At 41.1% G+C, this 22,805-nt stretch overlaps 41 non-coding genes and 3 pseudogenes across 41 annotated transcripts; all 44 read right to left on the bottom strand.

Annotated features, from left to right (window-relative positions):
* LOC139146893 (5S ribosomal RNA) overlaps nucleotides 1-54 on the bottom strand; it is a 230-nt pseudogene extending 176 nt beyond the window's left edge.
* Nucleotides 55-432: 378 nt separating this feature from the next.
* Nucleotides 433-548, bottom strand: LOC139146889 (5S ribosomal RNA; annotated as a pseudogene).
* A 380-nt stretch (nucleotides 549-928) lies between these two features.
* LOC139146452 (5S ribosomal RNA) lies at nucleotides 929-1,047 on the bottom strand. Its single transcript, XR_011555201.1, has one exon. It is a non-coding gene; the product is annotated as a 5S ribosomal RNA (ribosomal RNA).
* Nucleotides 1,048-1,424: 377 nt separating this feature from the next.
* LOC139146457 (5S ribosomal RNA) lies at nucleotides 1,425-1,543 on the bottom strand. The gene has a single exon (XR_011555206.1). It is a non-coding gene; the product is annotated as a 5S ribosomal RNA (ribosomal RNA).
* Nucleotides 1,544-1,922: 379 nt separating this feature from the next.
* Nucleotides 1,923-2,041, bottom strand: LOC139146451 (5S ribosomal RNA). The gene has a single exon (XR_011555200.1). It is a non-coding gene; the product is annotated as a 5S ribosomal RNA (ribosomal RNA).
* Nucleotides 2,042-2,418: 377 nt separating this feature from the next.
* On the bottom strand, nucleotides 2,419-2,537 carry LOC139146450 (5S ribosomal RNA). The gene has a single exon (XR_011555199.1). It is a non-coding gene; the product is annotated as a 5S ribosomal RNA (ribosomal RNA).
* Nucleotides 2,538-2,915: 378 nt separating this feature from the next.
* On the bottom strand, nucleotides 2,916-3,033 carry LOC139146456 (5S ribosomal RNA). Its single transcript, XR_011555205.1, has one exon. It is a non-coding gene; the product is annotated as a 5S ribosomal RNA (ribosomal RNA).
* Nucleotides 3,034-3,411: 378 nt separating this feature from the next.
* Nucleotides 3,412-3,530, bottom strand: LOC139146449 (5S ribosomal RNA). Its single transcript, XR_011555198.1, has one exon. It is a non-coding gene; the product is annotated as a 5S ribosomal RNA (ribosomal RNA).
* Nucleotides 3,531-3,907: 377 nt separating this feature from the next.
* On the bottom strand, nucleotides 3,908-4,025 carry LOC139146782 (5S ribosomal RNA). The gene has a single exon (XR_011555511.1). It is a non-coding gene; the product is annotated as a 5S ribosomal RNA (ribosomal RNA).
* A 378-nt stretch (nucleotides 4,026-4,403) lies between these two features.
* On the bottom strand, nucleotides 4,404-4,522 carry LOC139146448 (5S ribosomal RNA). The gene has a single exon (XR_011555197.1). It is a non-coding gene; the product is annotated as a 5S ribosomal RNA (ribosomal RNA).
* Nucleotides 4,523-4,899: 377 nt separating this feature from the next.
* LOC139146446 (5S ribosomal RNA) lies at nucleotides 4,900-5,018 on the bottom strand. Its single transcript, XR_011555195.1, has one exon. It is a non-coding gene; the product is annotated as a 5S ribosomal RNA (ribosomal RNA).
* A 378-nt stretch (nucleotides 5,019-5,396) lies between these two features.
* On the bottom strand, nucleotides 5,397-5,515 carry LOC139146445 (5S ribosomal RNA). Its single transcript, XR_011555194.1, has one exon. It is a non-coding gene; the product is annotated as a 5S ribosomal RNA (ribosomal RNA).
* Nucleotides 5,516-5,893: 378 nt separating this feature from the next.
* Nucleotides 5,894-6,012, bottom strand: LOC139146443 (5S ribosomal RNA). Its single transcript, XR_011555193.1, has one exon. It is a non-coding gene; the product is annotated as a 5S ribosomal RNA (ribosomal RNA).
* Nucleotides 6,013-6,390: 378 nt separating this feature from the next.
* On the bottom strand, nucleotides 6,391-6,509 carry LOC139146442 (5S ribosomal RNA). Its single transcript, XR_011555192.1, has one exon. It is a non-coding gene; the product is annotated as a 5S ribosomal RNA (ribosomal RNA).
* Nucleotides 6,510-6,888: 379 nt separating this feature from the next.
* LOC139146441 (5S ribosomal RNA) lies at nucleotides 6,889-7,007 on the bottom strand. The gene has a single exon (XR_011555191.1). It is a non-coding gene; the product is annotated as a 5S ribosomal RNA (ribosomal RNA).
* A 376-nt stretch (nucleotides 7,008-7,383) lies between these two features.
* Nucleotides 7,384-7,502, bottom strand: LOC139146440 (5S ribosomal RNA). Its single transcript, XR_011555190.1, has one exon. It is a non-coding gene; the product is annotated as a 5S ribosomal RNA (ribosomal RNA).
* A 377-nt stretch (nucleotides 7,503-7,879) lies between these two features.
* LOC139146439 (5S ribosomal RNA) lies at nucleotides 7,880-7,998 on the bottom strand. The gene has a single exon (XR_011555189.1). It is a non-coding gene; the product is annotated as a 5S ribosomal RNA (ribosomal RNA).
* A 379-nt stretch (nucleotides 7,999-8,377) lies between these two features.
* On the bottom strand, nucleotides 8,378-8,495 carry LOC139146469 (5S ribosomal RNA). The gene has a single exon (XR_011555218.1). It is a non-coding gene; the product is annotated as a 5S ribosomal RNA (ribosomal RNA).
* A 376-nt stretch (nucleotides 8,496-8,871) lies between these two features.
* LOC139146781 (5S ribosomal RNA) lies at nucleotides 8,872-8,989 on the bottom strand. The gene has a single exon (XR_011555510.1). It is a non-coding gene; the product is annotated as a 5S ribosomal RNA (ribosomal RNA).
* Nucleotides 8,990-9,366: 377 nt separating this feature from the next.
* On the bottom strand, nucleotides 9,367-9,485 carry LOC139146438 (5S ribosomal RNA). Its single transcript, XR_011555188.1, has one exon. It is a non-coding gene; the product is annotated as a 5S ribosomal RNA (ribosomal RNA).
* Nucleotides 9,486-9,864: 379 nt separating this feature from the next.
* On the bottom strand, nucleotides 9,865-9,982 carry LOC139146790 (5S ribosomal RNA). The gene has a single exon (XR_011555519.1). It is a non-coding gene; the product is annotated as a 5S ribosomal RNA (ribosomal RNA).
* A 378-nt stretch (nucleotides 9,983-10,360) lies between these two features.
* LOC139146437 (5S ribosomal RNA) lies at nucleotides 10,361-10,479 on the bottom strand. Its single transcript, XR_011555187.1, has one exon. It is a non-coding gene; the product is annotated as a 5S ribosomal RNA (ribosomal RNA).
* A 378-nt stretch (nucleotides 10,480-10,857) lies between these two features.
* Nucleotides 10,858-10,976, bottom strand: LOC139146436 (5S ribosomal RNA). Its single transcript, XR_011555186.1, has one exon. It is a non-coding gene; the product is annotated as a 5S ribosomal RNA (ribosomal RNA).
* Nucleotides 10,977-11,355: 379 nt separating this feature from the next.
* LOC139146434 (5S ribosomal RNA) lies at nucleotides 11,356-11,474 on the bottom strand. Its single transcript, XR_011555184.1, has one exon. It is a non-coding gene; the product is annotated as a 5S ribosomal RNA (ribosomal RNA).
* Nucleotides 11,475-11,870: 396 nt separating this feature from the next.
* Nucleotides 11,871-11,989, bottom strand: LOC139146433 (5S ribosomal RNA). Its single transcript, XR_011555183.1, has one exon. It is a non-coding gene; the product is annotated as a 5S ribosomal RNA (ribosomal RNA).
* Nucleotides 11,990-12,366: 377 nt separating this feature from the next.
* Nucleotides 12,367-12,485, bottom strand: LOC139146432 (5S ribosomal RNA). The gene has a single exon (XR_011555182.1). It is a non-coding gene; the product is annotated as a 5S ribosomal RNA (ribosomal RNA).
* A 378-nt stretch (nucleotides 12,486-12,863) lies between these two features.
* Nucleotides 12,864-12,982, bottom strand: LOC139146431 (5S ribosomal RNA). The gene has a single exon (XR_011555181.1). It is a non-coding gene; the product is annotated as a 5S ribosomal RNA (ribosomal RNA).
* Nucleotides 12,983-13,360: 378 nt separating this feature from the next.
* On the bottom strand, nucleotides 13,361-13,479 carry LOC139146430 (5S ribosomal RNA). The gene has a single exon (XR_011555180.1). It is a non-coding gene; the product is annotated as a 5S ribosomal RNA (ribosomal RNA).
* A 379-nt stretch (nucleotides 13,480-13,858) lies between these two features.
* On the bottom strand, nucleotides 13,859-13,976 carry LOC139146462 (5S ribosomal RNA). Its single transcript, XR_011555210.1, has one exon. It is a non-coding gene; the product is annotated as a 5S ribosomal RNA (ribosomal RNA).
* A 379-nt stretch (nucleotides 13,977-14,355) lies between these two features.
* LOC139146454 (5S ribosomal RNA) lies at nucleotides 14,356-14,473 on the bottom strand. The gene has a single exon (XR_011555203.1). It is a non-coding gene; the product is annotated as a 5S ribosomal RNA (ribosomal RNA).
* A 379-nt stretch (nucleotides 14,474-14,852) lies between these two features.
* On the bottom strand, nucleotides 14,853-14,971 carry LOC139146429 (5S ribosomal RNA). Its single transcript, XR_011555179.1, has one exon. It is a non-coding gene; the product is annotated as a 5S ribosomal RNA (ribosomal RNA).
* Nucleotides 14,972-15,350: 379 nt separating this feature from the next.
* On the bottom strand, nucleotides 15,351-15,469 carry LOC139146427 (5S ribosomal RNA). The gene has a single exon (XR_011555178.1). It is a non-coding gene; the product is annotated as a 5S ribosomal RNA (ribosomal RNA).
* A 378-nt stretch (nucleotides 15,470-15,847) lies between these two features.
* On the bottom strand, nucleotides 15,848-15,966 carry LOC139146426 (5S ribosomal RNA). The gene has a single exon (XR_011555177.1). It is a non-coding gene; the product is annotated as a 5S ribosomal RNA (ribosomal RNA).
* Nucleotides 15,967-16,343: 377 nt separating this feature from the next.
* Nucleotides 16,344-16,462, bottom strand: LOC139146425 (5S ribosomal RNA). Its single transcript, XR_011555176.1, has one exon. It is a non-coding gene; the product is annotated as a 5S ribosomal RNA (ribosomal RNA).
* Nucleotides 16,463-16,839: 377 nt separating this feature from the next.
* LOC139146424 (5S ribosomal RNA) lies at nucleotides 16,840-16,958 on the bottom strand. Its single transcript, XR_011555175.1, has one exon. It is a non-coding gene; the product is annotated as a 5S ribosomal RNA (ribosomal RNA).
* A 378-nt stretch (nucleotides 16,959-17,336) lies between these two features.
* Nucleotides 17,337-17,455, bottom strand: LOC139146422 (5S ribosomal RNA). The gene has a single exon (XR_011555173.1). It is a non-coding gene; the product is annotated as a 5S ribosomal RNA (ribosomal RNA).
* A 378-nt stretch (nucleotides 17,456-17,833) lies between these two features.
* Nucleotides 17,834-17,952, bottom strand: LOC139146421 (5S ribosomal RNA). Its single transcript, XR_011555172.1, has one exon. It is a non-coding gene; the product is annotated as a 5S ribosomal RNA (ribosomal RNA).
* Nucleotides 17,953-18,330: 378 nt separating this feature from the next.
* On the bottom strand, nucleotides 18,331-18,449 carry LOC139146420 (5S ribosomal RNA). Its single transcript, XR_011555171.1, has one exon. It is a non-coding gene; the product is annotated as a 5S ribosomal RNA (ribosomal RNA).
* A 377-nt stretch (nucleotides 18,450-18,826) lies between these two features.
* Nucleotides 18,827-18,945, bottom strand: LOC139146419 (5S ribosomal RNA). Its single transcript, XR_011555170.1, has one exon. It is a non-coding gene; the product is annotated as a 5S ribosomal RNA (ribosomal RNA).
* Nucleotides 18,946-19,324: 379 nt separating this feature from the next.
* LOC139146886 (5S ribosomal RNA) lies at nucleotides 19,325-19,431 on the bottom strand (annotated as a pseudogene).
* Nucleotides 19,432-19,807: 376 nt separating this feature from the next.
* Nucleotides 19,808-19,926, bottom strand: LOC139146418 (5S ribosomal RNA). Its single transcript, XR_011555169.1, has one exon. It is a non-coding gene; the product is annotated as a 5S ribosomal RNA (ribosomal RNA).
* A 378-nt stretch (nucleotides 19,927-20,304) lies between these two features.
* LOC139146417 (5S ribosomal RNA) lies at nucleotides 20,305-20,423 on the bottom strand. Its single transcript, XR_011555168.1, has one exon. It is a non-coding gene; the product is annotated as a 5S ribosomal RNA (ribosomal RNA).
* Nucleotides 20,424-20,801: 378 nt separating this feature from the next.
* On the bottom strand, nucleotides 20,802-20,920 carry LOC139146416 (5S ribosomal RNA). The gene has a single exon (XR_011555167.1). It is a non-coding gene; the product is annotated as a 5S ribosomal RNA (ribosomal RNA).
* A 378-nt stretch (nucleotides 20,921-21,298) lies between these two features.
* On the bottom strand, nucleotides 21,299-21,417 carry LOC139146415 (5S ribosomal RNA). The gene has a single exon (XR_011555166.1). It is a non-coding gene; the product is annotated as a 5S ribosomal RNA (ribosomal RNA).
* Between the last annotated feature and the right edge of the window lie 1,388 nt (nucleotides 21,418-22,805).

Genomic DNA, 22,805 nt, shown 5'->3' with positions numbered 1-22,805 from the left:
TAACTTCGGTGATCGGACGAGAACCGGTGTGTTCTACGTGGTATGGTCGTAGGCGATCGTACAAGTTATTTTAGCCCATCTGAAATGAAGCCACCACCGCGTCAAGAAGCGACTCGGCCCTCAGACTTGACGAAAGAGTGATAGAGTTTTCATATTGTTTTCATTCATTTCTGCCACACTCTTGTTGGACCTTCATATGGCACCTACCTGTACATAATAAATCCAACGCTTTGGATATTATGGGATTGAATACATGTTGGAAGTATAAAAAATAAAATTGGTATGGTCGTAGAAATGGACCAAATATGACTATTTTGTCGTGCAACTCTGGCAATACATTTTCTCAAGTAAAATTTCAATATTTGAGCGACACACGCGGACTCAAACTCAGTTTGGAGACTTATTTAAGTCAGAAAAAAATAAAATGAATGAAGCCTACAACACGTGGTATTCCAGGCGGTCACCCATCCAAGTACTAACCACGCCCAACGTAGCTTAACTTCGGTGATCGACGAGAACGGTGTGTTCTACGTGGTATGGTCGTAGGCGATCGTACAAGTTATTTTAGCCCATCTGAAATGAAGCCACCACCGCGTCAAGAAGCGACTCGGCCCTCAGACTTGACGAAAGAGTGATAGAGTTTTCATATTGTTTTCATTCATTTCTGCCACACTCTTGTTGGACCTTCATATGGCACCTACCTGTACATAATAAATCCAACGCTTTGGATATTATGGGATTGAATACATGTTGGAAGTATAAAAAATAAAATTGGTATGGTCGTAGAAAATGGACCAAATATGACTATTTTGTCGTGCAACTCTGGCAATACATTTTCTCAAGTAAAATTTCAATATTTGAGCGACACACGCGGACTCAAAACTCAGTTTGGAGACTTATTTAAGTCAGAAAAAAATAAAATGAATGAAGCCTACAACACGTGGTATTCCCAGGCGGTCACCCATCCAAGTACTAACCACGCCCAACGTAGCTTAACTTCGGTGATCGGACGAGAACCGGTGTGTTCTACGTGGTATGGTCGTAGGCGATCGTACAAGTTATTTTAGCCCATCTGAAATGAAGCCACCACCGCGTCAAGAAGCGACTCGGCCCTCAGACTTGACGAAAGAGTGATAGAGTTTTCATATTGTTTTCATTCATTTCTGCCACACTCTTGTTGGACCTTCATATGGCACCTACCTGTACATAATAAATCCAACGCTTTGGATATTATGGGATTGAATACATGTTGGAAGTATAAAAAATAAAATTGGTATGGTCGTAGAATGGACCAAATATGACTATTTTGTCGTGCAACTCTGGCAATACATTTTCTCAAGTAAAATTTCAATATTTGAGCGACACACGCGGACTCAAAACTCAGTTTGGAGACTTATTTAAGTCAGAAAAAAATAAAATGAATGAAGCTACAACACGTGGTATTCCCAGGCGGTCACCCATCCAAGTACTAACCACGCCCAACGTAGCTTAACTTCGGTGATCGGACGAGAACCGGTGTGTTCTACGTGGTATGGTCGTAGGCGATCGTACAAGTTATTTTAGCCCATCTGAAATGAAGCCACCACCGCGTCAAGAAGCGACTCGGCCCTCAGACTTGACGAAAGAGTGATAGAGTTTTCATATTGTTTTCATTCATTTCTGCCACACTCTTGTTGGACCTTCATATGGCACCTACCTGTACATAATAAATCCAACGCTTTGGATATTATGGGATTGAATACATGTTGGAAGTATAAAAAATAAAATTGGTATGGTCGTAGAAATGGACCAAATATGACTATTTTGTCGTGCAACTCTGGCAATACATTTTCTCAAGTAAAATTTCAATATTTGAGCGACACACGCGGACTCAAAACTCAGTTTGGAGACTTATTTAAGTCAGAAAAAAATAAAATGAATGAAGCCTACAACACGTGGTATTCCCAGGCGGTCACCCATCCAAGTACTAACCACGCCCAACGTAGCTTAACTTCGGTGATCGGACGAGAACCGGTGTGTTCTACGTGGTATGGTCGTAGGCGATCGTACAAGTTATTTTAGCCCATCTGAAATGAAGCCACACCGCGTCAAGAAGCGACTCGGCCCTCAGACTTGACGAAAGAGTGATAGAGTTTTCATATTGTTTTCATTCATTTCTGCCACACTCTTGTTGGACCTTCATATGGCACCTACCTGTACATAATAAATCCAACGCTTTGGATATTATGGGATTGAATACATGTTGGAAGTATAAAAATAAAATTGGTATGGTCGTAGAAATGGACCAAATATGACTATTTTGTCGTGCAACTCTGGCAATACATTTTCTCAAGTAAAATTTCAATATTTGAGCGACACACGCGGACTCAAAACTCAGTTTGGAGACTTATTTAAGTCAGAAAAAAATAAAATGAATGAAGCCTACAACACGTGGTATTCCCAGGCGGTCACCCATCCAAGTACTAACCACGCCCAACGTAGCTTAACTTCGGTGATCGGACGAGAACCGGTGTGTTCTACGTGGTATGGTCGTAGGCGATCGTACAAGTTATTTTAGCCCATCTGAAATGAAGCCACCACCGCGTCAAGAAGCGACTCGGCCCTCAGACTTGACGAAAGAGTGATAGAGTTTTCATATTGTTTTCATTCATTTCTGCCACACTCTTGTTGGACCTCATATGGCACCTACCTGTACATAATAAATCCAACGCTTTGGATATTATGGGATTGAATACATGTTGGAAGTATAAAAAATAAAATTGGTATGGTCCGTAGAAATGGACCAAATATGACTATTTTGTCGTGCAACTCTGGCAATACATTTTCTCAAGTAAAATTTCAATATTTGAGCGACACACGCGGACTCAAAACTCAGTTTGGAGACTTATTTAAGTCAGAAAAAATAAAATGAATGAAGCCTACAACACGTGGTATTCCCAGGCGGTCACCCATCCAAGTACTAACCCGCCCAACGTAGCTTAACTTCGGTGATCGGACGAGAACCGGTGTGTTCTACGTGGTATGGTCGTAGGCGATCGTACAAGTTATTTTAGCCCATCTGAAATGAAGCCACCACCGCGTCAAGAAGCGACTCGGCCCTCAGACTTGACGAAAGAGTGATAGAGTTTTCATATTGTTTTCATTCATTTCTGCCACACTCTTGTTGGACCTTCATATGGCACCTACCTGTACATAATAAATCCAACGCTTTGGATATTATGGGATTGAATACATGTTGGAAGTATAAAAATAAAATTGGTATGGTCGTAGAAATGGACCAAATATGACTATTTTGTCGTGCAACTCTGGCAATACATTTTCTCAAGTAAAATTTCAATATTTGAGCGACACACGCGGACTCAAAACTCAGTTTGGAGACTTATTTAAGTCAGAAAAAAATAAAATGAATGAAGCCTACAACACGTGGTATTCCCAGGCGGTCACCCATCCAAGTACTAACCACGCCCAACGTAGCTTAACTTCGGTGATCGGACGAGAACCGGTGTGTTCTACGTGGTATGGTCGTAGGCGATCGTACAAGTTATTTTAGCCCATCTGAAATGAAGCCACCACCGCGTCAAGAAGCGACTCGGCCCTCAGACTTGACGAAAGAGTGATAGAGTTTTCATATTGTTTCATTCATTTCTGCCACACTCTTGTTGGACCTTCATATGGCACCTACCTGTACATAATAAATCCAACGCTTTGGATATTATGGGATTGAATACATGTTGGAAGTATAAAAAATAAAATTGGTATGGTCGTAGAATGGACCAAATATGACTATTTTGTCGTGCAACTCTGGCAATACATTTTCTCAAGTAAAATTTCAATATTTGAGCGACACACGCGGACTCAAAACTCAGTTTGGAGACTTATTTAAGTCAGAAAAAAATAAAATGAATGAAGCCTACAACACGTGGTATTCCCAGGCGGTCACCCATCCAAGTACTAACCACGCCAACGTAGCTTAACTTCGGTGATCGGACGAGAACCGGTGTGTTCTACGTGGTATGGTCGTAGGCGATCGTACAAGTTATTTTAGCCCATCTGAAATGAAGCCACCACCGCGTCAAGAAGCGACTCGGCCCTCAGACTTGACGAAAGAGTGATAGAGTTTTCATATTGTTTTCATTCATTTCTGCCACACTCTTGTTGGACCTTCATATGGCACCTACCTGTACATAATAAATCCAACGCTTTGGATATTATGGGATTGAATACATGTTGGAAGTATAAAAAATAAAATTGGTATGGTCGTAGAAATGGACCAAATATGACTATTTTGTCGTGCAACTCTGGCAATACATTTTCTCAAGTAAAATTTCAATATTTGAGCGACACACGCGGACTCAAAACTCAGTTTGGAGACTTATTTAAGTCAGAAAAAATAAAATGAATGAAGCCTACAACACGTGGTATTCCCAGGCGGTCACCCATCCAAGTACTAACCACGCCCAACGTAGCTTAACTTCGGTGATCGGACGAGAACCGGTGTGTTCTACGTGGTATGGTCGTAGGCGATCGTACAAGTTATTTTAGCCCATCTGAAATGAAGCCACCACCGCGTCAAGAAGCGACTCGGCCCTCAGACTTGACGAAAGAGTGATAGAGTTTTCATATTGTTTTCATTCATTTCTGCCACACTCTTGTTGGACCTTCATATGGCACCTACCTGTACATAATAAATCCAACGCTTTGGATATTATGGGATTGAATACATGTTGGAAGTATAAAAATAAAATTGGTATGGTCGTAGAAATGGACCAAATATGACTATTTTGTCGTGCAACTCTGGCAATACATTTTCTCAAGTAAATTTCAATATTTGAGCGACACACGCGGACTCAAAACTCAGTTTGGAGACTTATTTAAGTCAGAAAAAAATAAAATGAATGAAGCCTACAACACGTGGTATTCCCAGGCGGTCACCCATCCAAGTACTAACCACGCCCAACGTAGCTTAACTTCGGTGATCGGACGAGAACCGGTGTGTTCTACGTGGTATGGTCGTAGGCGATCGTACAAGTTATTTTAGCCCATCTGAAATGAAGCCACCACCGCGTCAAGAAGCGACTCGGCCCTCAGACTTGACGAAAGAGTGATAGAGTTTTCATATTGTTTTCATTCATTTCTGCCACACTCTTGTTGGACCTTCATATGGCACCTACCTGTACATAATAAATCCAACGCTTTGGATATTATGGGATTGAATACATGTTGGAAGTATAAAAAATAAAATTGGTATGGTCGTAGAAATGGACCAAATATGACTATTTTGTCGTGCAACTCTGGCAATACATTTTCTCAAGTAAAATTTCAATATTTGAGCGACACACGCGGACTCAAAACTCAGTTTGGAGACTTATTTAAGTCAGAAAAAATAAAATGAATGAAGCCTACAACACGTGGTATTCCCAGGCGGTCACCCATCCAAGTACTAACCACGCCCAACGTAGCTTAACTTCGGTGATCGGACGAGAACCGGTGTGTTCTACGTGGTATGGTCGTAGGCGATCGTACAAGTTATTTTAGCCCATCTGAAATGAAGCCACCACCGCGTCAAGAAGCGACTCGGCCCTCAGACTTGACGAAAGAGTGATAGAGTTTTCATATTGTTTTCATTCATTTCTGCCACACTCTTGTTGGACCTTCATATGGCACCTACCTGTACATAATAAATCCAACGCTTTGGATATTATGGATTGAATACATGTTGGAAGTATAAAAAATAAAATTGGTATGGTCGTAGAAATGGACCAAATATGACTATTTTGTCGTGCAACTCTGGCAATACATTTTCTCAAGTAAAATTTCAATATTTGAGCGACACACGCGGACTCAAAACTCAGTTTGGAGACTTATTTAAGTCAGAAAAAAATAAAATGAATGAAGCCTACAACACGTGGTATTCCCAGGCGGTCACCCATCCAAGTACTAACCACGCCCAACGTAGCTTAACTTCGGTGATCGGACGAGAACCGGTGTGTTCTACGTGGTATGGTCGTAGGCGATCGTACAAGTTATTTTAGCCCATCTGAAATGAAGCCACCACCGCGTCAAGAAGCGACTCGGCCCTCAGACTTGACGAAAGAGTGATAGAGTTTTCATATTGTTTTCATTCATTTCTGCCACACTCTTGTTGGACCTTCATATGGCACCTACCTGTACATAATAAATCCAACGCTTTGGATATTATGGGATTGAATACATGTTGGAAGTATAAAAAATAAAATTGGTATGGTCGTAGAAATGGACCAAATATGACTATTTTGTCGTGCAACTCTGGCAATACATTTTCTCAAGTAAAATTTCAATATTTGAGCGACACACGCGGACTCAAAACTCAGTTTGGAGACTTATTTAAGTCAGAAAAAAATAAATGAATGAAGCCTACAACACGTGGTATTCCCAGGCGGTCACCCATCCAAGTACTAACCACGCCCAACGTAGCTTAACTTCGGTGATCGGACGAGAACCGGTGTGTTCTACGTGGTATGGTCGTAGGCGATCGTACAAGTTATTTTAGCCCATCTGAAATGAAGCCACCACCGCGTCAAGAAGCGACTCGGCCCTCAGACTTGACGAAAGAGTGATAGAGTTTTCATATTGTTTTCATTCATTTCTGCCACACTCTTGTTGGACCTTCATATGGCACCTACCTGTACATAATAAATCCAACGCTTTGGATATTATGGGATTGAATACATGTTGGAAGTATAAAAAATAAAATTGGTATGGTCGTAGAAATGGACCAAATATGACTATTTTGTCGTGCAACTCTGGCAATACATTTTCTCAAGTAAAATTTCAATATTTGAGCGACACACGCGGACTCAAAACTCAGTTTGGAGACTTATTTAAGTCAGAAAAAAATAAAATGAATGAAGCCTACAACACGTGGTATTCCCAGGCGGTCACCCATCCAAGTACTAACCACGCCCAACGTAGCTTAACTTCGGTGATCGGACGAGAACCGGTGTGTTCTACGTGGTATGGTCGTAGGCGATCGTACAAGTTATTTTAGCCCATCTGAAATGAAGCCACCACCGCGTCAAGAAGCGACTCGGCCCTCAGACTTGACGAAAGAGTGATAGAGTTTTCATATTGTTTTCATTCATTTCTGCCACACTCTTGTTGGACCTTCATATGGCACCTACCTGTACATAATAAATCCAACGCTTTGGATATTATGGGATTGAATACATGTTGGAAGTATAAAAAATAAAATTGGTATGGTCGTAGAAATGGACCAAATATGACTATTTTGTCGTGCAACTCTGGCAATACATTTTCTCAAGTAAATTTCAATATTTGAGCGACACACGCGGACTCAAAACTCAGTTTGGAGACTTATTTAAGTCAGAAAAATAAAATGAATGAAGCCTACAACACGTGGTATTCCCAGGCGGTCACCCATCCAAGTACTAACCACGCCCAACGTAGCTTAACTTCGGTGATCGGACGAGAACCGGTGTGTTCTACGTGGTATGGTCGTAGGCGATCGTACAAGTTATTTTAGCCCATCTGAAATGAAGCCACCACCGCGTCAAGAAGCGACTCGGCCCTCAGACTTGACGAAAGAGTGATAGAGTTTTCATATTGTTTTCATTCATTTCTGCCACACTCTTGTTGGACCTTCATATGGCACCTACCTGTACATAATAAATCCAACGCTTTGGATATTATGGGATTGAATACATGTTGGAAGTATAAAAAATAAAATTGGTATGGTCGTAGAAATGGACCAAATATGACTATTTTGTCGTGCAACACTCTGGCAATACATTTTCTCAAGTAAATTTCAATATTGAGCGACACACGCGGACTCAAAACTCAGTTTGGAGACTTATTTAAGTCAGAAAAAATAAATGAATGAAGCCTACAACACGTGGTATTCCCAGGCGGTCACCCATCCAAGTACTAACCACGCCCAACGTAGCTTAACTTCGGTGATCGGACGAGAACCGGTGTGTTCTACGTGGTATGGTCGTAGGCGATCGTACAAGTTATTTTAGCCCATCTGAAATGAAGCCACCACCGCGTCAAGAAGCGACTCGGCCCTCAGACTTGACGAAAAGAGTGATAGAGTTTTCATATTGTTTTCATTCATTTCTGCCACACTCTTGTTGGACCTTCATATGGCACCTACCTGTACATAATAAATCCAACGCTTTGGATATTATGGGATTGAATACATGTTGGAAGTATAAAAAATAAAATTGGTATGGTCGTAGAAATGGACCAAATATGACTATTTTGTCGTGCAACTCTGGCAATACATTTTCTCAAGTAAAATTTCATATTTGAGCGACACACGCGGACTCAAAACTCAGTTTGGAGACTTATTTAAGTCAGAAAAAAATAAAATGAATGAAGCCTACAACACGTGGTATTCCCAGGCGGTCACCCATCCAAGTACTAACCACGCCCACGTAGCTTAACTTCGGTGATCGGACGAGAACCGGTGTGTTCTACGTGGTATGGTCGTAGGCGATCGTACAAGTTATTTTAGCCCATCTGAAATGAAGCCACCACCGCGTCAAGAAGCGACTCGGCCCTCAGACTTGACGAAAGAGTGATAGAGTTTTCATATTGTTTTCATTCATTTCTGCCACACTCTTGTTGGACCTTCATATGGCACCTACCTGTACATAATAAATCCAACGCTTTGGATATTATGGGATTGAATACATGTTGGAAGTATAAAAATAAAATTGGTATGGTCGTAGAAATGGACCAAATATGACTATTTTGTCGTGCAACTCTGGCAATACATTTTCTCAAGTAAATTTCAATATTTGAGCGACACACGCGGACTCAAAACTCAGTTTGGAGACTTATTTAAGTCAGAAAAAATAAAATGAATGAAGCCTACAACACGTGGTATTCCCAGGCGGTCACCCATCCAAGTACTAACCACGCCAACGTAGCTTAACTTCGGTGATCGGACGAGAACCGGTGTGTTCTACGTGGTATGGTCGTAGGCGATCGTACAAGTTATTTTAGCCCATCTGAAATGAAGCCACCACCGCGTCAAGAAGCGACTCGGCCCTCAGACTTGACGAAAGAGTGATAGAGTTTTCATATTGTTTTCATTCATTTCTGCCACACTCTTGTTGGACCTTCATATGGCACCTACCTGTACATAATAAATCCAACGCTTTGGATATTATGGGATTGAATACATGTTGGAAGTATAAAAAATAAAATTGGTATGGTCGTAGAAATGGACAAATATGACTATTTTGTCGTGCAACTCTGGCAATACATTTTCTCAAGTAAAATTTCAATATTTGAGCGACACACGCGGACTCAAAACTCAGTTTGGAGACTTATTTAAGTCAGAAAAAATAAAATGAATGAAGCCTACAACACGTGGTATTCCCAGGCGGTCACCCATCCAAGTACTAACCACGCCCAACGTAGCTTAACTTCGGTGATCGGACGAGAACCGGTGTGTTCTACGTGGTATGGTCGTAGGCGATCGTACAAGTTATTTTAGCCCATCTGAAATGAAGCCACCACCGCGTCAAGAAGCGACTCGGCCCTCAGACTTGACGAAAGAGTGATAGAGTTTTCATATTGTTTTCATTCATTTCTGCCACACTCTTGTTGGACCTTCATATGGCACCTACCTGTACATAATAAATCCAACGCTTTGGATATTATGGGATTGAATACATGTTGGAAGTATAAAAATAAAATTGGTATGGTCGTAGAAATGGACCAAATATGACTATTTTGTCGTGCAACTCTGGCAATACATTTTCTCAAGTAAAATTTCAATATTTTGAGCGACACACGCGGACTCAAAACTCAGTTTGGAGACTTATTTAAGTCAGAAAAAAATAAAATGAATGAAGCCTACAACAGTGGTATTCCCAGGCGGTCACCCATCCAAGTACTAACCACGCCCAACGTAGCTTAACTTCGGTGATCGGACGAGAACCGGTGTGTTCTACGTGGTATGGTCGTAGGCGATCGTACAAGTTATTTTAGCCCATCTGAAATGAAGCCACCACCGCGTCAAGAAGCGACTCGGCCCTCAGACTTGACGAAAGAGTGATAGAGTTTTCATATTGTTTTCATTCATTTCTGCCACACTCTTGTTGGACCTTCATATGGCACCTACCTGTACATAATAAATCCAACGCTTTGGATATTATGGGATTGAATACATGTTGAAGTATAAAAAATAAAATTGGTATGGTCGTAGAAATGGACCAAATATGACTATTTTGTCGTGCAACTCTGGCAATACATTTTCTCAAGTAAAATTTCAATATTTGAGCGACACACGCGGACTCAAAACTCAGTTTGGAGACTTATTTAAGTCAGAAAAAAATAAAATGAATGAAGCCTACAACACGTGGTATTCCCAGGCGGTCACCCATCCAAGTACTAACCACGCCCAACGTAGCTTAACTTCGGTGATCGGACGAGAACCGGTGTGTTCTACGTGGTATGGTCGTAGGCGATCGTACAAGTTATTTTAGCCATCTGAAATGAAGCCACCACCGCGTCAAGAAGCGACTCGGCCCTCAGACTTGACGAAAGAGTGATAGAGTTTTCATATTGTTTTCATTCATTTCTGCCACACTCTTGTTGGACCTTCATATGGCACCTACCTGTACATAATAAATCCAACGCTTTGGATATTATGGAATTGAATACATGTTGGAAGTATAAAAAATAAAATTGGTATGGTCGTAGAAATGGACCAAATATGACTATTTTGTCGTGCAACTCTGGCAATACATTTTCTCAAGTAAAATTTCAATATTTGAGCGACACACGCGGACTCAAAACTCAGTTTGGAGACTTATTTAAGTCAGAAAAAAATAAAATGAATGAAGCCTACAACACGTGGTATTCCCAGGCGGTCACCCATCCAAGTACTAACCACGCCCAACGTAGCTTAACTTCGGTGATCGGACGAGAACCGGTGTGTTCTACGTGGTATGGTCGTAGGCGATCGTACAAGTTATTTTAGCCCATCTGAAATGAAGCCACCACCGCGTCAAGAAGCGACTCGGCCCTCAGACTTGACGAAAGAGTGATAGAGTTTTCATATTGTTTTCATTCATTTCTGCCACACTCTTGTTGGACCTTCATATGGCACCTACCTGTACATAATAAATCCAACGCTTTGGATATTATGGGATTGAATACATGTTGGAAGTATAAAAAATAAAATTGGTATGGTCGTAGAAATGGACCAAATATGACTATTTTGTCGTGCAACTCTGGCAATACATTTTCTCAAGTAAAATTTCAATATTTGAGCGACACACGCGGACTCAAAACTCAGTTTGGAGACTTATTTAAGTCAGAAAAAAATAAAATGAATGAAGCCTACAACACGTGGTATTCCCAGGCGGTCACCCATCCAAGTACTAACCACGCCCAACGTAGCTTAACTTCGGTGATCGGACGAGAACCGGTGTGTTCTACGTGGTATGGTCGTAGGCGATCGTACAAGTTATTTTAGCCCATCTGAAATGAAGCCACCACCGCGTCAAGAAGCGACTCGGCCCTCAGACTTGACGAAAGAGTGATAGAGTTTTCATATTGTTTTCATTCATTTCTGCCACACTCTTGTTGGACCTTCATATGGCACCTACCTGTACATAATAAATCCAACGCTTTGGATATTATGGGATTGAATACATGTTGGAAGTATAAAAAATAAAATTGGTATGGTCGTAGAAATGGACCAAATATGACTATTTTGTCGTGCAACTCTGGCAATACATTTTCTCAAGTAAAATTTCAATATTTAAGAAAATTCAATATTTGAGCGACACACGCGGACTCAAAACTCAGTTTGGAGACTTATTTAAGTCAGAAAAAAATAAAATGAATGAAGCCTACAACACGTGGTATTCCCAGGCGGTCACCCATCCAAGTACTAACCACGCCCAACGTAGCTTAACTTCGGTGATCGGACGAGAACCGGTGTGTTCTACGTGGTATGGTCGTAGGCGATCGTACAAGTTATTTTAGCCCATCTGAAATGAAGCCACCACCGCGTCAAGAAGCGACTCGGCCCTCAGACTTGACGAAAGAGTGATAGAGTTTTCATATTGTTTTCATTCATTTCTGCCACACTCTTGTTGGACCTTCATATGGCACCTACCTGTACATAATAAATCCAACGCTTTGGATATTATGGGATTGAATACATGTTGGAAGTATAAAAAATAAAATTGGTATGGTCGTAGAAATGGACCAAATATGACTATTTTGTCGTGCAACTCTGGCAATACATTTTCTCAAGTAAAATTCAATATTTGAGCGACACACGCGGACTCAAAACTCAGTTTGGAGACTTATTTAAGTCAGAAAAAATAAAATGAATGAAGCCTACAACACGTGGTATTCCCAGGCGGTCACCCATCCAAGTACTAACCACGCCCAACGTAGCTTAACTTCGGTGATCGGACGAGAACCGGTGTGTTCTACGTGGTATGGTCGTAGGCGATCGTACAAGTTATTTTAGCCCATCTGAAATGAAGCCACCACCGCGTCAAGAAGCGACTCGGCCCTCAGACTTGACGAAAGAGTGATAGAGTTTTCATATTGTTTTCATTCATTTCTGCCACACTCTTGTTGGACCTTCATATGGCACCTACCTGTACATAATAAATCCAACGCTTTGGATATTATGGGATTGAATACATGTTGGAAGTATAAAAAATAAAATTGTATGGTCGTAGAAATGGACCAAATATGACTATTTTGTCGTGCAACTCTGGCAATACATTTTCTCAAGTAAAATTTCAATATTTGAGCGACACACGCGGACTCAAAACTCAGTTTGGAGACTTATTTAAGTCAGAAAAAAATAAAATGAATGAAGCCTACAACACGTGGTATTCCCAGGCGGTCACCCATCCAAGTACTAACCACGCCCAACGTAGCTTAACTTCGGTGATCGGACGAGAACCGGTGTGTTCTACGTGGTATGGTCGTAGGCGATCGTACAAGTTATTTTAGCCCATCTGAAATGAAGCCACCACCGCGTCAAGAAGCGACTCGGCCCTCAGACTTGACGAAAGAGTGATAGAGTTTTCATATTGTTTTCATTCATTTCTGCCACACTCTTGTTGGACCTTCATATGGCACCTACCTGTACATAATAAATCCAACGCTTTGGATATTATGGGATTGAATACATGTTGGAAGTATAAAAAATAAAATTGGTATGGTCGTAGAAATGGACCAAATATGACTATTTTGTCGTGCAACTCTGGCAATACATTTTCTCAAGTAAAATTTCAATATTTGAGCGACACACGCGGACTCAAAACTCAGTTTGGAGACTTATTTAAGTCAGAAAAAAATAAATGAATGAAGCCTACAACACGTGGTATTCCCAGGCGGTCACCCATCCAAGTACTAACCACGCCCAACGTAGCTTAACTTCGGTGATCGGACGAGAACCGGTGTGTTCTACGTGGTATGGTCGTAGGCGATCGTACAAGTTATTTTAGCCCATCTGAAATGAAGCCACCACCGCGTCAAGAAGCGACTCGGCCCTCAGACTTGACGAAAGAGTGATAGAGTTTTCATATTGTTTTCATTCATTTCTGCCACACTCTTGTTGGACCTTCATATGGCACCTACCTGTACATAATAAATCCAACGCTTTGGATATTATGGGATTGAATACATGTTGGAAGTATAAAAAATAAAATTGGTATGGTCGTAGAAATGGACCAAATATGACTATTTTGTCGTGCAACTCTGGCAATACATTTTCTCAAGTAAAATTTCAATATTTGAGCGACACACGCGGACTCAAAACTCAGTTTGGAGACTTATTTAAGTCAGAAAAAAATAAAATGAATGAAGCCTACAACACGTGGTATTCCCAGGCGGTCACCCATCCAAGTACTAACCACGCCCAACGTAGCTTAACTTCGGTGATCGACGAGAACCGGTGTGTTCTACGTGGTATGGTCGTAGGCGATTCGTACAAGTTATTTTAGCCCATCTGAAATGAAGCCACCACCGCGTCAAGAAGCGACTCGGCCCTCAGACTTGACGAAAGAGTGATAGAGTTTTCATATTGTTTTCATTCATTTCTGCCACACTCTTGTTGGACCTTCATATGGCACCTACCTGTACATAATAAATCCAACGCTTTGGATATTATGGGATTGAATACATGTTGGAAGTATAAAAATAAAATTGGTATGGTCGTAGAAATGGACCAAATATGACTATTTTGTCGTGCAACTCTGGCAATACATTTTCTCAAGTAAAAATTTCAATATTTGAGCGACACACGCGGACTCAAAACTCAGTTTGGAGACTTATTTAAGTCAGAAAAAATAAAATGAATGAAGCCTACAACACGTGTATTCCCAGGCGGTCACCCATCCAAGTACTAACCACGCCCAACGTAGCTTAACTTCGGTGATCGGACGAGAACCGGTGTGTTCTACGTGGTATGGTCGTAGGCGATCGTACAAGTTATTTTAGCCCATCTGAAATGAAGCCACCACCGCGTCAAGAAGCGACTCGGCCCTCAGACTTGACGAAAGAGTGATAGAGTTTTCATATTGTTTTCATTCATTTCTGCCACACTCTTGTTGGACCTTCATATGGCACCTACCTGTACATAATAAATCCAACGCTTTGGATATTATGGGATTGAATACATGTTGGAAGTATAAAAAATAAAATTGGTATGGTCGTAGAAATGGACCAAATATGACTATTTTGTCGTGCAACTCTGGCAATACATTTTCTCAAGTAAAATTTCAATATTTGAGCGACACACGCGGACTCAAAACTCAGTTTGGAGACTTATTTAAGTCAGAAAAAAATAAAATGAATGAAGCCTACAACACGTGGTATTCCCAGGCGGTCACCCATCCAAGTACTAACCACGCCCAACGTAGCTTAACTTCGGTGATCGGACGAGAACCGGTGTGTTCTACGTGGTATGGTCGTAGGCGATCGTACAAGTTATTTTAGCCCATCTGAAATGAAGCCACCACCGCGTCAAGAAGCGACTCGGCCCTCAGACTTGACGAAAGAGTGATAGAGTTTTCATATTGTTTTCATTCATTTCTGCCACACTCTTGTTGGACCTTCATATGGCACCTACCTGTACATAATAAATCCAACGCTTTGGATATTATGGGATTGAATACATGTTGGAAGTATAAAAAATAAAATTGGTATGGTCGTAGAAATGGACCAAATATGACTATTTTGTCGTGCAACTCTGGCAATACATTTTCTCAAGTAAAATTTCAATATTTGAGCGACACACGCGGACTCAAAACTCAGTTTGGAGACTTATTTAAGTCAGAAAAAAATAAAATGAATGAAGCCTACAACACGTGGTATTCCCAGGCGGTCACCCATCCAAGTACTAACCACGCCCAACGTAGCTTAACTTCGGTGATCGGACGAGAACCGGTGTGTTCTACGTGGTATGGTCGTAGGCGATCGTACAAGTTATTTTAGCCCATCTGAAATGAAGCCACCACCGCGTCAAGAAGCGACTCGGCCCTCAGACTTGACGAAAGAGTGATAGAGTTTTCATATTGTTTTCATTCATTTCTGCACACTCTTGTTGGACCTTCATATGGCACCTACCTGTACATAATAAATCCAACGCTTTGGATATTATGGGATTGAATACATGTTGGAAGTATAAAAAATAAAATTGGTATGGTCGTAGAAATGGACCAAATATGACTATTTTGTCGTGCAACTCTGGCAATACATTTTCTCAAGTAAAATTTCAATATTTGAGCGACACACGCGGACTCAAAACTCAGTTTGGAGACTTATTTAAGTCAGAAAAAAATAAAATGAATGAAGCCTACAACACGTGGTATTCCCAGGCGGTCACCCATCCAAGTACTAACCACGCCCAACGTAGCTTAACTTCGGTGATCGGACGAGAACCGGTGTGTTCTACGTGGTATGGTCGTAGGCGATCGTACAAGTTATTTTAGCCCATCTGAAATGAAGCCACCACCGCGTCAAGAAGCGACTCGGCCCTCAGACTTGACGAAAGAGTGATAGAGTTTTCATATTGTTTTCATTCATTTCTGCCACACTCTTGTTGGACCTTCATATGGCACCTACCTGTACATAATAAATCCAACGCTTTGGATATTATGGGATTGAATACATGTTGGAAGTATAAAAATAAAATTGGTATGGTCGTAGAAATGGACCAAATATGACTATTTTGTCGTGCAACTCTGGCAATACATTTTCTCAAGTAAAATTTCAATATTTGAGCGACACACGCGGACTCAAAACTCAGTTGGAGACTTATTTAAGTCAGAAAAAAATAAAATGAATGAAGCCTACAACACGTGGTATTCCCAGGCGGTCACCCATCCAAGTACTAACCACGCCCAACGTAGCTTAACTTCGGTGATCGGACGAGAACCGGTGTGTTCTACGTGGTATGGTCGTAGGCGATCGTACAAGTTATTTTTAGCCCATCTGAAATGAAGCCACCACCGCGTCAAGAAGCGACTCGGCCCTCAGACTTGACGAAAGAGTGATAGAGTTTTCATATTGTTTTCATTCATTCTGCCACACTCTTGTTGGACCTTCATATGGCACCTACCTGTACATAATAAATCCAACGCTTTGGATATTATGGGATTGAATACATGTTGGAAGTATAAAAATAAAATTGGTATGGTCGTAGAAATGGACCAAATATGACTATTTTGTCGTGCAACTCTGGCAATACATTTTCTCAAGTAAAATTTCAATATTTGAGCGACACACGCGGACTCAAAACTCAGTTTGGAGACTTATTTAAGTCAGAAAAAATAAAATGAATGAAGCCTACAACACGTGGTATTCCCAGGCGGTCACCCATCCAAGTACTAACCACGCCCAACGTAGCTTAACTTCGGTGATCGGACGAGAACCGGTGTGTTCTACGTGGTATGGTCGTAGGCGATCGTACAAGTTATTTTAGCCCATCTGAAATGAAGCCACCACCGCGTCAAGAAGCGACTCGGCCCTCAGACTTGACGAAAGAGTGATAGAGTTTTCATATTGTTTTCATTCATTTCTGCCACACTCTTGTTGGACCTTCATATGGCACCTACCTGTACATAATAAATCCAACGCTTTGGATATTATGGGATTGAATACATGTTGGAAGTATAAAAATAAAATTGGTATGGTCGTAGAAATGGACCAAATATGACTATTTTGTCGTGCAACTCTGGCAATACATTTTCTCAAGTAAAATTTCAATATTTGAGCGACACACGCGGACTCAAAACTCAGTTTGGAGACTTATTTAAGTCAGAAAAAAATAAAATGAATGAAGCCTACAACACGTGGTATTCCCAGGCGGTCACCCATCCAAGTACTAACCACGCCCAACGTAGCTTAACTTCGGTGATCGGACGAGAACCGGTGTGTTCTACGTGGTATGGTCGTAGGCGATCGTACAAGTTATTTTAGCCCATCTGAAATGAAGCCACCACCGCGTCAAGAAGCGACTCGGCCCTCAGACTTGACGAAAGAGTGATAGAGTTTTCATATTGTTTTCATTCATTTCTGCCACACTCTTGTTGGACCTTCATATGGCACCTACCTGTACATAATAAATCCAACGCTTTGGATATTATGGATTGAATACATGTTGGAAGTATAAAAAATAAAATTGGTATGGTCGTAGAAATGGACCAAATATGACTATTTTGTCGTGCAACTCTGGCAATACATTTTCTCAAGTAAAATTTCAATATTTGAGCGACACACGCGGACTCAAAACTCAGTTTGGAGACTTATTTAAGTCAGAAAAAAATAAAATGAATGAAGCCTACAACACGTGGTATTCCCAGGCGGTCACCCATCCAAGTACTAACCACGCCCAACGTAGCTTAACTTCGGTGATCGGACGAGAACCGGTGTGTTCTACGTGGTATGGTCGTAGGCGATCGTACAAGTTATTTTAGCCCATCTGAAATGAAGCCACCACCGCGTCAAGAAGCGACTCGGCCCTCAGACTTGACGAAAGAGTGATAGAGTTTTCATATTGTTTTCATTCATTTCTGCCACACTCTTGTTGGACCTTCATATGGCACCTACCTGTACATAATAAATCCAACGCTTTGGATATTATGGGATTGAATACATGTTGGAAGTATAAAAAATAAAATTGGTATGGTCGTAGAAATGGACCAAATATGACTATTTTGTCGTGCAACTCTGGCAATACATTTTCTCAAGTAAAATTTCAATATTTGAGCGACACACGCGGACTCAAAACTCAGTTGGAGACTTATTTAAGTCAGAAAAAAATAAAATGAATGAAGCCTACAACACGTGGTATTCCCAGGCGGTCACCCATCCAAGTACTAACCACGCCCAACGTAGCTTAACTTCGGTGATCGGACGAGAACCGGTGTGTTCTACGTGGTATGGTCGTAGGCGATCGTACAAGTTATTTTAGCCCATCTGAAATGAAGCCACCACCGCGTCAAGAAGCGACTCGGCCCTCAGACTTGACGAAAGAGTGATAGAGTTTCATATTGTTTTCATTCATTTCTGCCACACTCTTGTTGGACCTTCATATGGCACCTACCTGTACATAATAAATCCAACGCTTTGGATATTATGGGATTGAATACATGTTGGAAGTATAAAAAATAAAATTGTATGGTCGTAGAAATGGACCAAATATGACTATTTTGTCGTGCAACTCTGGCAATACATTTTCTCAAGTAAAATTTCAATATTTGAGCGACACACGCGGACTCAAAACTCAGTTTGGAGACTTATTTAAGTCAGAAAAAAATAAAATGAATGAAGCCTACAACACGTGGTATTCCCAGGCGGTCACCCATCCAAGTACTAACCACGCCCAACGTAGCTTAACTTCGGTGATCGGACGAGAACCGGTGTGTTCTACGTGGTATGGTCGTAGGCGATCGTACAAGTTATTTTAGCCCATCTGAAATGAAGCCACCACCGCGTCAAGAAGCGACTCGGCCCTCAGACTTGACGAAAGAGTGATAGAGTTTTCATATTGTTTTCATTCATTTCTGCCACACTCTTGTTGGACCTTCATATGGCACCTACCTGTACATAATAAATCCAACGCTTTGGATATTATGGGATTGAATACATGTTGGAAGTATAAAAAATAAAATTGGTATGGTCGTAGAAATGGACCAAATATGACTATTTTGTCGTGCAACTCTGGCAATACATTTTCTCAAGTAAAATTTCAATATTTGAGCGACACACGCGGACTCAAAACTCAGTTTGGAGACTTATTTAAGTCAGAAAAAAATAAAATGAATGAAGCCTACAACACGTGGTATTCCCATCCAAGTACTAACCACGCCCAACGTAGCTTAACTTCGGTGATCGGACGAGAACCGGTGTGTTCTACGTGGTATGGTCGTAGGCGATCGTACAAGTTATTTTAGCCCATCTGAAATGAAGCCACCACCGCGTCAAGAAGCGACTCGGCCCTCAGACTTGACGAAAGAGTGATAGAGTTTTCATATTGTTTTCATTCATTTCTGCCACACTCTTGTTGGACCTTCATATGGCACCTACCTGTACATAATAAATCCAACGCTTTGGATATTATGGGATTGAATACATGTTGGAAGTATAAAAAATAAAATTGGTATGGTCGTAGAAATGGACAAATATGACTATTTTGTCGTGCAACTCTGGCAATACATTTTCTCAAGTAAATTTCAATATTTGAGCGACACACGCGGACTCAAAACTCAGTTTGGAGACTATTTAAGTCAGAAAAAAATAAAATGAATGAAGCCTACAACACGTGGTATTCCCAGGCGGTCACCCATCCAAGTACTAACCACGCCCAACGTAGCTTAACTTCGGTGATCGGACGAGAACCGGTGTGTTCTACGTGGTATGGTCGTAGGCGATCGTACAAGTTATTTTAGCCCATCTGAAATGAAGCCACCACCGCGTCAAGAAGCGACTCGGCCCTCAGACTTGACGAAAGAGTGATAGAGTTTTCATATTGTTTTCATTCATTTCTGCCACACTCTTGTTGGACCTTCATATGGCACCTACCTGTACATAATAAATCCAACGCTTTGGATATTATGGGATTGAATACATGTTGGAAGTATAAAAAATAAAATTGGTATGGTCGTAGAAATGGACCAAATATGACTATTTTGTCGTGCAACTCTGGCAATACATTTTCTCAAGTAAAATTTCAATATTTGAGCGACACACGCGGACTCAAAACTCAGTTTGGAGACTTATTTAAGTCAGAAAAAATAAAATGAATGAAGCCTACAACACGTGGTATTCCCAGGCGGTCACCCATCCAAGTACTAACCACGCCCAACGTAGCTTAACTTCGGTGATCGGACGAGAACCGGTGTGTTCTACGTGGTATGGTCGTAGGCGATCGTACAAGTTATTTTAGCCCATCTGAAATGAAGCCACCACCGCGTCAAGAAGCGACTCGGCCCTCAGACTTGACGAAAGAGTGATAGAGTTTTCATATTGTTTTCATTCATTTCTGCCACACTCTTGTTGGACCTTCATATGGCACCTACCTGTACATAATAAATCCAACGCTTTGGATATTATGGGATTGAATACATGTTGGAAGTATAAAAAATAAAATTGGTATGGTCGTAGAAATGGACCAAATATGACTATTTTGTCGTGCAACTCTGGCAATACATTTTCTCAAGTAAAATTTCAATATTTGAGCGACACACGCGGACTCAAAACTCAGTTTGGAGACTTATTTAAGTCAGAAAAAATAAAATGAATGAAGCCTACAACACGTGGTATTCCCAGGCGGTCACCCATCCAAGTACTAACCACGCCCAACGTAGCTTAACTTCGGTGATCGGACGAGAACCGGTGTGTTCTACGTGGTATGGTCGTAGGCGATCGTACAAGTTATTTTAGCCCATCTGAAATGAAGCCACCACCGCGTCAAGAAGCGACTCGGCCCTCAGACTTGACGAAAGAGTGATAGAGTTTTCATATTGTTTTCATTCATTTCTGCCACACTCTTGTTGGACCTTCATATGGCACCTACCTGTACATAATAAATCCAACGCTTTGGATATTATGGGATTGAATACATGTTGGAAGTATAAAAAATAAAATTGGTATGGTCGTAGAAATGGACCAAATATGACTATTTTGTCGTGCAACTCTGGCAATACATTTTCTCAAGTAAAATTTCAATATTTGAGCGACACACGCGGACTCAAAACTCAGTTTGGAGACTTATTTAAGTCAGAAAAAATAAAATGAATGAAGCCTACAACACGTGGTATTCCCAGGCGGTCACCCATCCAAGTACTAACCACGCCCAACGTAGCTTAACTTCGGTGATCGGACGAGAACCGGTGTGTTCTACGTGGTATGGTCGTAGGCGATCGTACAAGTTATTTTAGCCCATCTGAAATGAAGCCACCACCGCGTCAAGAAGCGACTCGCCCTCAGACTTGACGAAAGAGTGATAGAGTTTTCATATTGTTTTCATTCATTTTGTTATGTAGGTCTTTTCCCCCACACTCATCATGACCTGAGTTCAATTAGTCTAGAACATTCCCAAGGTCGCTGCCCTGTATGACCTCACAACCTTGAATTCAATTAGTCATGTTTGGAATGTTCTGGAAAGTTGATTAGTTGTGTAAGGGAGATAATTTTAGAACAGTAATTAGCATGTCAATAAAAGTTCTAGATTGTTCTTATATGCCTTTATAAAAGGGACGTGCTCAGCTTCCAGTCAGACTTTTGGGATCGTGTCTCTTGTGTGTTACTAAACTCCAGCAGTAGTCATTCTCAAGACTTTTCAAGACCTTCACTGTCAACGCTGGATTTATACTGTGGTCTTTGTGCAGCTTCAAGCCTGCAAGCCAAAGGACTGTTCATTCATCCAACTGACTGTTACAACTCTGAGACTGGAGCTTTGCCGTCCCAGCTGAGATAAGTAGTCTGTACACTTTTAAAGCTTGTACTCTGTCCCTAACTTAGCAATTAGTTTTGTTTTCGTAATAGATTTTGTTTAAACGGAAACTGCTGAGTTCACCCTTTGTTCGTTTTCTCTGCACGTAACAAATTGGGGGCTCGTCCGGGATACGAATATTTTGAGCCGTTTGACAACATTTTGCCAGCCTTTTAAAAACTACAGTATTCTGTGAACTCAGCGAAATTTAATCATGGCGGAATTTAAACCAGAGGAAATGGATGACCTTGATCAGGACACATTTGATTCCCTCAGAAAAGACGACCTCATTGCACTGGCCAATTTCCTTAAAGTAGAAGTCAAAAGATCTATGCGCAAGAGGGAAATACAGTACCGTATTGCCAAACATCTAGTTGATTTAGGCCAATTTGAGGAATCCACCCTGAAAGATTATGAGCCCGAGTCTACCTCTGAACTCAGAAAATTAGAATTAGAAATGCAGACAAATTTGGAGATCAAGAAACTAGAATTACAAATGGAAAAAGAGAGACAGGCATTAGAAAAAGAAAAAATACAAATGCAATTAGAAATGGAAGAAAGACAGAGAGAGAAAGATAGGCAGGAAAGATTAGAAATGAAACGTTTGGAGCTTGGACAGTCAGGAAAATTCTTCCCTTCAGACAAGTTTGACATCACTAAGCATTTCAGGTTAGTTCCCCCTTTCCAAGAAAAGGATGTTGATAAATATTTCCTTCATTTTGAGAAAATTGCTCAGAGTCTGAGTTGGCCTAAGGAGCCCTGGTCTATGCTTTTGCAGAGTGCTTTGGTGGGTAAAGCCAGAGAAATTTACATT

The sequence above is a fragment of the Ptychodera flava genome, chromosome 12, assembly GCF_041260155.1.
Source record: "Ptychodera flava strain L36383 chromosome 12, AS_Pfla_20210202, whole genome shotgun sequence".
Lineage (NCBI taxonomy): Eukaryota > Metazoa > Hemichordata > Enteropneusta > Ptychoderidae > Ptychodera > Ptychodera flava.
This window is presented reverse-complemented; position numbering and strand designations above follow the sequence as displayed.